Raw genomic sequence first — 10403 nt, forward strand, 5'->3', positions numbered from 1 at the left:
TTTTGAAATTCAGCAAACATTTATTTTTAAATGTGGAATGCATCAGATATGCAAAAGTGTGTGTAAGAACCCAACATCCCATTTAAAGAATCAGAATAAAAAACACTCGCTTTCTCAGAACCCTGGCTGAGAAAAAGAACTCGGATCTTGGAAGCTGCTTTCATGTTCTTAGCTGAGCTCATCCCCACCTCCAGCTCCAAGATTACCAACCACAACCTGGATTTTGAATAAGTCCTACCCTTTTCCTTGTAGTTTTGCAAACTGTAATTCTACTCTTTAAAGAAAATGTTGTTTCATTTTGCTTATGTTTGAACTTCATGTAAATGGAATCTAACTATGTATACTTTTCTGTGTAATGTTTGTCTTTTTATTTTTTTTAAAGCCTGAAGAAGATTCAAGCTCATGGCCAGAGGGACAGATGAGACCCACAGACATATTTGTTTAGCCTTCACGATGTTTACAAGGTTATTTAATGATTTAATGGAGGGAAAATTCATACAGTGTAAAATTAACCATTAGCCATTTTTAAACAAACAATCCAGCAGCATTTAGTACATTCTCAGTGTTGTTCCAAGACGTTTTATGCCCCCAGAGGAAACCCTGTCTGCACCAAACAGCTACTCTCCATTTCCCCTAGCCGCTCATCTACTTTCTGTCTCTGTGGATTGACCAATTCCGGGTGTTTCGTATAACTGAAAACAGGTGTTCAGACAAAGACCTGTACATGAATGTTCCCAGCAGCACCATTCACAGGAGCCTAAAGATCTCTGCGGGGAGTCAGAGGAGGGGACGGTGCAGAATCTACTCTAAACATTATTCACTGCCTCCTCAAGGAAAAACAAGGGGCACTCAAGTGTGAGATGTGAAAAGCCAAAGATAAGATAAGGAGGGCTTAGGACTTTGCGTGTCTTCCTTCTCAGTGTTATGAAGGCATATTTCATGCTCTACTTCCTTTCCCACTTAGATAAAAATTCAGATTTTTCATGGCTCTGTGTGATCTGGCTTCGTACCTTTCTTCCTGTGCTTTGTTCTGATCAGCCTGCTTTGCCCCCGGCAGCACTGACCTTATGCTCAGATCTTAGAACTAGAACATACCAACTCTCCCCTGCCTCAGGGCCTTTGCACCTGTTGAAATTCCTGCCTGAGGGGCATTCCCTTTACATTCCTCAGGGCTGGATACTTTGCAGTCTTTAATTTTCATAAACACACTTCCTTCCAAGCCTTCCCTGACTCCCTTCCTAAAGGGAAGACCTCCCCTCCACACACCCAGTATGTTATATTCTCCACATACCCACTATGTTATATTGTATCACCCTGCTTATAGCCAGCCTAACACTCATTGCAATCTATAAATATTTATTTACTTGGTTCTGTCCCTCTTTCCAAGCAGAATATAAGCTCCATGAAGGTAGGGATCTTGGCTACTTTTTAAAAATAGTAATAGCCCTTCCAAAAAAAAAAAAAAAAAGCCCGGTACATTGTAGGTGCTCAATAAATGTTTGTTAAATAGCTGGATAAATAAGACAATTCCAGAAATGGGAGGGGCTTGCTCAAGACAGGGAGCCTGCCCCAGGCTTCTGTCTCCTGACTCCCAGACCAGGGTCTAACTGCCGTAGGTACAATGCCCGCCGAGAGCAAAGAAAGCCCTCAAGCGGACTGACTCGGTGGCATGAAGTCCGTTCATGTTGTTGTCGACCTCCAGAACTTTGTCTTCCCAAAGCAAAACTCTCTGTGAAGCCGTCACCCCCCATTCTTCTCTCCCTCTGGCCCCGGGGTAGCTACTTTTTGTCTCTATGAATCTGACAACTCTAGGAAATTCACGTAAGTGGTTTCGTCCAGTATTTGTACTTTCGGGTCCTGGCTTATTTCACTGAGCATGATCTCCTCGAGGCTCATCCGTGTTGTAGCAGGGGAAATGTATAATTTCCTTCCTTTTTTAAGGCTGTGTAATATCCCCTTGTCTGCCCCAAATTCATATGTTGAAGCCCTCACCTCCAATGTGACTGTATTTGAAGAAACCAGCCCTGCCGGCACCTTGATCTTAGATTTCTAGCCTCTAGAACTATGAGATAACACAGTTCTGTTGCTTCAGCCACCCAGCTATGATATTCTATGATAGCAGTCTGAGCTGATTAATACCCATGTATACAGCACATTTTGTTTATCCGTTCATCCGCTGACGGATCACTTCTACCTTCAGTGCTGCTGTGAACACGGGTGTGCAAATATCTGATGCAAATATGCACCTTTGAGTCCCTTGCTTTCGATTCTTTCAGGCTCGTGCCCAGACGCAGCAGTTGGAGCATACGGTAATGCTAGTTTATGAGTTGGAATCTGACGGTCCGAATTCTTGTTGGGTCAGTGAGGACTCACAGCAAGAGAAGCTCAGCGGGGGATGGCTTTGGGGAGCGTGATGTCGCAATAAACTATATCTCATTTCCTGAAGGGTCAGCAAAAGACCAACTGTGGGGCTGAAAACAGAGCAGGGAGAGAGTGTGACCTCCACAGCTTTGCCCCCTTTCTCAAACTGCAGAACCGGAACGGGGGTCTTTGAAACAGGGCAAAGGGACCCCCGTGTGTGTGGTTCCTGCTCCGCTTTGGGGAGCCTCCTGGGGTTGGGCAAACGGCTTGAGGCTGGAAATGAGCGTCTTGGTGTGGAGACGGGCAGGATGGGACTGGGGTTCTGCAAGGAAATCACCATTACAGTCCTCAGTGAGGTTGTGTTGGACGTTAGATTTTGGGCGAGAACAGTGGGTGCCTTGCTTCTTCTCCGTCTTCCTTGGGCTGGAGACAATCATTGGCCGCCACCTAGCTGCAAAAACTGGCAGCCAGCAGGAGCCATGCCGGCTCCCAGCATTGATTCTCTTCTGGTTAGCTAGCAGTTTATACCGAACCAGCCCAAACTTAGTGACATAAAACAGCCATCATTGTAGTATGCCCATGGATTGTAAGGTTGGGAGTTTGGGCAGAGCGCAGTGGGGAGGGTGGTATCTGCTCCACAGCATCCCGGCCTCCGCTGGGAAGAGCTGCATGGCAGAGAGAGACGTGGGTGGCAGGGTCCCGGCATCGAGCCGAATCATCCTCTACCTGGTCCCAGGCCCTGCGCTCGTGCTGCTTTCCCTCACCCTTTAACAAGGAAACTTTTAATTTTAGAATGGTTTTAGATTTACAAAAACATTGCAAAGAGAATACAGAGACGCCCATTTATCCTCTGACCTGTTACCACTTCCCCCTATTGTCAATATCCTACAGTACATTTGTCACAATTAATGAACCAAACTCGATACATTGCTGCTGACTAGAGTCCGTGCTGTGTTCAGATGTCCTTAGTTTTTACTTAATGTCCTTTCTTCTGTTACAGGATACATGAACACTGATACAACATGCCTCCTCTTGACTGCAACAGTTTCCAGACTCCTTGTTCTGAATGACCTTGATGGTTCGAATGACCTTGATGGTTTGAATGACCTTGATGGTTTGAATGACCTTGATGGTTTGAATGACTTTGATGGTTTTGAGGAGTGCTGCTCAGGTGTCAGGGCTGGGGTTCATGTTCACCTGAAGGTGTGGAAAAGCGGTGTTGGAATTAGAAGAGTTATGTTGTTTTTGTGTGTTTGTGTCCAAGAGCTGTGAGTCCCCACGCAGGAGGGTAGCAAGCACGCCAGTTCCTGGCTTCAAGCTCCGAGGGGGATAGCTTCCACTGGACCGCTCAGAGCATTCAGTATGGGGTCAGGGCAGGCTCAGAGAGGAATGGGGTCCGGCTCAAGTTTGAACCATCTCGAGGGCTCAAGGTTGTGGCTCACAGCTCTGCAGACATTTGGGACAGAAGGAAGGAATCAGGTGTCTTTTGTGCTTTCCACCAGCGCCACCTGGAGGTGGAAGGTGAACCCTGCAGAGAGGCTGGAAATGGGCTGATGGACCCCAAAGACAGAGCAGGCGGTCCTTCCGTGAGCACCTGGAGGAGATGCGTTTACAGGCACCGGGGGGTATGCAGGTGAGAACGGTGGCCTGAGGAGCAGGAGGGGAGGAGCAAAAGCTCCAGGTGGGGAAATAAAGAAAAAGCTGACCATGCCCAATGCTGCTGCAGGCAACCTGCCAAAAGCATTTCAATTACTGAACTGACACTATTTTTCCCTTGCATGTGACTAATTGGACACCTTTATTACCTAAGATGACTGTGAAGGTCATGAGACTTGCCTTAGATGTCTCCCAAGGGCACAGACCTGTGACGTGGGTGTGTTAGGGTAATGGGGGCGGAAGGAGAGTGCCAGTGTTCTGATCACGCCTGCTTACAGCTCCTACGCTTATGATGAAGGTGACGAACGAACTTGTAACTTGTTCCCATTTGCCCAGGGCTTTCTCAGTCTTAGCCCTGAAATGTCCATGTCCTGTGAAACTCCTTGTTCCCACATCCTGGGGCAGCCCTTGGCCCAGCCCCAGTCCCGGGGTAACAGGGACTGTAGGTCCTACTGCTGGTAACAACCCTATCTGGTATCTCTCTCTCTTTATGGTGAGGACGTGGAGTCCTGGCGATTTTAAGAAATCTTCCTTAGGTTCACATAAGCTGAACATAGACCCAACACCATCTGAAAACAAAGGACACCCCCTTTCCTCAGCCCTGGCCTCTTCCCCGGCATGCCCCTCCACACCCCGGAAGACACAAGTTAGGAAAACACCAGTGGGCAACCCTCGCCATACTGCATTTGGAATTTTAGCGAACAAACGTTTGGGAGTCACTTCATTACAATGAAAGGTGTGCTGTAGTGATTTAGGATGAATACCAGAGTGGATGTCCATAAATGATACCTTTTAGGGCCAGCGATTTTAACAATATTTGTCCAGACTCTGTTCAGAACAAAATCCATTCTCAGACTAGCTCCGACTCAGAAAACTTTCTCGGGTGTCATTTATTTTAATTTTTTAATTTTTTTTTTTTTTTGGCTCCGAGGGTTCCCAGAATGACTGAACAAGAAAGCTGCACGGAGAGGGAGGATGCTGAGTGTTGGAAGCAGTCAGAAGCAAGAAAACAAAAGCTGCAGGCATCCCAGCTCCTCGGCGGATGCTCTGAGTCATCTTCGTGTTTCTCCTTAAAGACCGGCTTCCTCCACATGGTGAGCCAGATGGCCACCAAGAGCTCCCAAGTTTTAAAGAGAATGACTTCCCCGACAAGAGGAACAGAGGTACCGCTCCCCCGCCCGCCCAGCGACTCCCCCGGGGGCTTCAGCACTTGGTCAGCCGTGGGCTGTGCAGGGAGCGGAGGGGAGCAAAGGGGATGCGCCTCCGGGTGCGCCGATCCTGGGAGCTGCTGACTGAGGCCGGGGCACCAGCTTGGCCAGTTCCAGCCAGTGCTGCGGGGCCTCACATTCAGCAGGGACCCTGTGCTCGGGGCTTCGTGCTCTGCACTCACCATCTCGAAGTTCTTAGTCGTTTATCTTGGGATCTGTGTTTTGCTAATGAATTCCTACAGGACAGTGTAGCATATGCCCGGGGCTTAGAGCCACGCTTCCCTCCCGCCAGCCGGCCTCCAGCTGCCTCCCTAGTTCCCTGGGTTAGCCTGTTCTCCGGCCACCGCCACAAAGCTGCACAGACTGGGGGTGGGGGGTGGGGAGGGGGCTTAAACAGCACAAGTCTATTCTTTCTTGGTTCTGGAGGAACCAAGGTCAGCAGGACTGGTTCCTTCTGTCTCAGGCCTCTCTCCTGGCTTCAGGTGCTTCTCGGCTTGTAGACACATCACCCTGATCTCTGCTTTTATGTTCGCACGGTGTTCCCCCGTGTGCATCTCTGTGCCCAAAGTTCCCTTATAAGGACATAGTCATATTGGACAAAGGGCCCGCCCTCCTCCAGTAGGACCTCATCTTTCAAATTAGGTCTGCAGTGACCCCATCTCCAAATAAGGCCACATTCTGAGATACAGGGGGGTTAGGCCCACACACATGAATTTTGGGGGTACACGAGCTGAACCCACAAGAGTGTGAATCGGTGTGTGTGATTGTGCACACATAGAGGGTCTGTGTAGCTCTCTCTGTGGGTGTCTGCATAGAATAGTGTGTATGTGTGTGTGTTATGGACCGAGTATTTGTGTTCCCCCAAAACGCATTATGTTGCAGCCCTAAATTCCAGTGTGGCTATATTGGAGATGGGCCTCTAAGGAAGTAATTAAGGTTAAATGAGGTCATAAGAGTGGGGCCCTGATCTGATAGTGTCCTTATGAGAAGAGCCCCAGAGAGTTGGCCCTCTCTCTCTGTCTCTCTCTCTCTCTCCACCCACTGCATGAGCACAGAGGGAAGGTCATGTGAAGACACAGCGAGAGGGTTGCTTCTGCAAGCCAGGAAGAGGGCTCTCACCAGAAGCTGGGTCGGCCGGCGCCCCATCCTGGACTTCCAGCCTCCAGAACTAAGGAAATAAATAAATGTCTATTGTTTAAATCACCCAATCTACAGGGTGTTACTGTGGCGGCTGGAGGGGTCTAATAGTGTGTGTGTGTGTGTGTGTGTGTGTGTGTGTGTGAGAGAGAGAGAGAGAGAGAGAAAGGGACTCTTTGTAGAGCAGAGGCCCCTGTAGGTTCATCATGTGTGCCTTTCATGGAAATCCAGACTGAGTCTTCTCTCCCTTCCTCCAGGCCTACTGACCCCTCACTCTCCTCTGCTTTCTTCACCCCCCACGGTGCACCCGCCCCCCCCCCCCCCAGCACACACAGTGAGAGCAGAGAGACTGACACACCCAAAGGAGGCTGAAGAGTCTGGGACAGGCCAGGGCCCCAGGACTCAGGAGGCCTCTCTGCTCGTGGACCCCTTCACCCTCTTCCCAACCCAGTCGCCTTGACTGCACTTTACAGACCGACTCAGGCTATAGGGTGAAGGGACAAGCTGCAAAGTTCCTGGGGAACAAGCCCCATGCAGGTTGCAGAGCCGGCTGGGTCTCTTCACAAAGAGATGTTGGTTGGGCCCCCTCCCTTAGGCAAAACCACCTCTGCGGTAGGATGGATGGCTCCAGAAGTTCAGCACGTCAGGACAGGGAGGACCCCAGAAACCGTCCTATCCTGCTTGTTTCCCACTTTTTTTTTTTTTAGATTTTTTATTTATTTATTTGACAGAGAGAGACACAGTGAGAGAGGGAACACAAGCAGGGGGAGTGGGAGAGGGAGAAGCAGGCTCCCCGCTGAGCAGGGAGCCCGATGTGGGGCTTGATCCCAGGACCCTGGGATCATGATCTGAGCCGAAGGCAGACGCTCAACGACTGAGCCACCCAGGCACCCCATTTCCCACTTTTACAGATCTGAAAACTGGGGAAGGGGCAAAAAAAGTCTCCCATTTGCATCCTAGAACACATGTTTCCTGGCTTAATTCAGTTCTTATTCTGGTGATTCATTCAGATTTCAAAAAGCGTTGGTCTAGGACAGATGTTGGCAATAGGCCCATCACTTGTGTTTGTAAATAAAGTTTTATTAGAACACAGACCCACCTATTTGTTTACATAACAGATATGGCTGCCTTCATGCTTCAAGAGCAGAGATGATTCAACATAGAGATCCTATGGTCCACAAAGGCTGAAAATACTTTTCAGAAAAAGTTTGTGGACCTCCGGTCTAGGGCTTGGCAGGCCTGGGTTTTCTACCTCCCGCGTAGATACATGGATGAAAGATGCTAAACCATATCCTCTGTTATTATTCCTGATAAGGTGGGCATGCATTAGCCAAAGATAGTCTTGGAGGTTTTCTTCTTTATGTATTAGTTGTAGTAATGTATAAGTAGAAGCTTGGCCTCCTCAGCTCTGTGGTTGTGCTAAGGTATAGGTTATAAATGAAAGGCAAGATAAATGTTTGATTTCTTTCCTCTGTGCTTAAGTCTTTTGTGAGTGGGTTTCTAGCATGTTCCAAAGGTAGCCAGTAATATCTTTTTCTAAATTGATCCAGTAAGTGAAAACCCCCCTTACCTCTTTGGCTAAAAGTCTGCAAGGCTGTGAGCCTAGAATTGTCACTGTCAGTCCCAGACTCCTCAGGACAGCTGGTCTGAATAATAATGATAACACAGAAATAGAAACAGGGATGAGAGATACAGAGAGGAAAAGTCTAAATGATATTTGAGCCTGTGGATGTAATTGTCTGAGATATCTCTAGTTCTGTCTTTTCCTTAGTTAGTTTACATGACTCAGTTTCTTCTTTCTTTCCCTCCCTCCCTCTTTTTTTTTTTTTTTTTTAATGTAATCTCTAGGGGCACCTGGGTGGCTCAGTTGGTTAAGCATCTGACTCTTGGTTTCTGCTCAAGTCCTGATCTTAGGGTCTTGAGATCAAGCCCCATGTCAGGGTCCGTGCTCCTTGGGGAGCCTGCTTGAGATTCTCTCTCTCCCTCTCTCATGCATGTGAATTCTCTCTCTCTCTCAAATAAATAAATAATAAATAAATAAATAAATAAATCTTTAAAAAAAATAAATGTAATCTCTACAACCAAGGTAGAGCTTGAACTCACAACCCCAGGAGTCTATCAACTGAGCCAGCCAGGCGTCCCACCTTTTTCTTTATTGTTTTTGAGTCTTTTCAAATCAAGTTTCTCCTTTTGTCATTTCCATCCAAGAGTTTGAAGTACGCTAATAATGGAAGGCAGTGCCGATGAAATAGAAGTGAGCATATTTCATCAGGAACGGGTCTTTCAATAAAGGGTACTAGGGCAGTTGGTTATCCAAGTGGAAAAATTAGATCCCTACCTCACACCTTAGACAAAAATTAATATCAGATGCATTACATATGAAAAACAAAATTAAAACATTTTAATTTAGAAGATATAGGAGAGTATATTCATCATGTAAAGTTAGTCAAGACAATGAGAAGTCCCTCAACATATAAATTAAAAGATGAATTACTTTGACTAGCTAACATTAAAAGATACAGAAGGAATGAAAATATGTCACAGGCTTCAAGGAGATGTTTGCAGCACACGGCTTACAAAGGAAAGATGTGCTTGCTATATATATAAAAATCAGAAAGGAAAAGACCAACAGTTCAGCTGGAAAGTGAACAATGGGTACAAATCATCAGTTTACAGAAAAGAAACCCCAAATTGTCAATAAGCCTCACTCATAATCAGGAAAATGCAAATTAAAGCAACCATGAGATATCTTTATATAGGCAGCTTAAAGTGGGTTATGAGTTCATCTATTTTAATCAGCAAAAATTATCAAGTTTAATATATTTCTGAATTGGCAAGGACGTGGGGAACTGGGAACTTATTCATCCCTGGTGGAAGTATAAATAGGGAAAACTACCTTAGTTCTCAGTTTGGCTCTCCTAGTGGGATTAAAGATGTGGACATCACAAAATACAGGTTTTACTTCTAAATATGCCACCGAGAGATCACACTTGTGAACAGGATGTTTATGGTAGCATTTTGCTGATAGCATAGCCCCGGTAAGAGCCCAAACATCTCGCCGTCGAGGAAAGAATTAAAGAGAAGCCATGGTTGGTGCATCCAACCAGTTCTTTTTACAAATTTGGTTTATTGAGATATAATTCACATACCATAAAATCTTTGCTTCTAAAGCATCAAATTCGGCGTTTTTTAAAAGAAGTATATTTACAAGGATGTGCAACCATCACCAGTTTCTGATTCCACAACATTTCTGTCACCAGCAAAAAACCAAAAAAACAACCCCCCCCCCATACTCATTCTCCTTTCCCTCAGCCCCTTGGCATGCATGAATCTGCTCTCTGTGTCTGAGGGTTTGCTTATTCTGGGCATTTCAAAGAAATGGAATCCTGCAGTATTTATGTAGCTTTTTGTAACTGGCTTCTTTCACTGAGCATAATGTTTTCAAGGTTCATTCATGTTGTGGCATGTCATGGTGCTTCATTCCTTTTTGGGGCTGAGCAATATTCCATGGTATGGCTAATAGCTGAATTCTATACCACGGGGGATGAGCTAGACCCACAAAGTTCACCTGAATGATTTTCAACAGCATAATATGGGGGACAATAAAAAGTCACAGAATTATAGTATACAATAGAATTCCATATATATGTGTATATGTTACTAACACATAGACTACTGCCATATATTGACTATCAATAAATGTCTGTGTAGTAAAAATACAAAAAAATGCATAACAATAACATATAATAACATGGATAAACTTCACCTCTGGGGAAGAGAGGAAGGACAACAGATCAGGAGTGGTAGAAGTGAAACACAGAGGGGCGCCTGAGTGGCTCGGTCATTAAGCGTCTGCCTTTGGCTCAGGTCATGATCCCAGGGTCCTGGGATCGAGCCCCACATCGGGCTCCCTGCTCAGCGGGGAGCCTGCTTCTCCCTCTCCCACTCCCCCTGCTTGTGTTCCCTCTCTCACTGTGTCTCTCTCTGTCAAATAAATAAATAAAATCTTAAAAAAAAAAAAAAGTGAAACACAGCAAAAAA

The 10403-nt window shown here is 46.3% G+C and overlaps 1 long non-coding RNA gene across 1 annotated transcript; it reads left to right on the plus strand.

The window, feature by feature from the left end:
- The first annotated feature begins 3869 nt into the window (after positions 1–3869).
- Positions 3870–6425, plus strand: LOC144380212 (uncharacterized). The gene is made up of 3 exons (XR_013444137.1): positions 3870–3994; positions 4949–5180; positions 6281–6425. It is a non-coding gene; the product is annotated as an uncharacterized LOC144380212 (long non-coding RNA).
- Positions 6426–10403: the final 3978 nt, after the last annotated feature.

Source organism: Halichoerus grypus, chromosome 15, assembly GCF_964656455.1.
Source record: "Halichoerus grypus chromosome 15, mHalGry1.hap1.1, whole genome shotgun sequence".
Lineage (NCBI taxonomy): Eukaryota > Metazoa > Chordata > Mammalia > Carnivora > Phocidae > Halichoerus > Halichoerus grypus.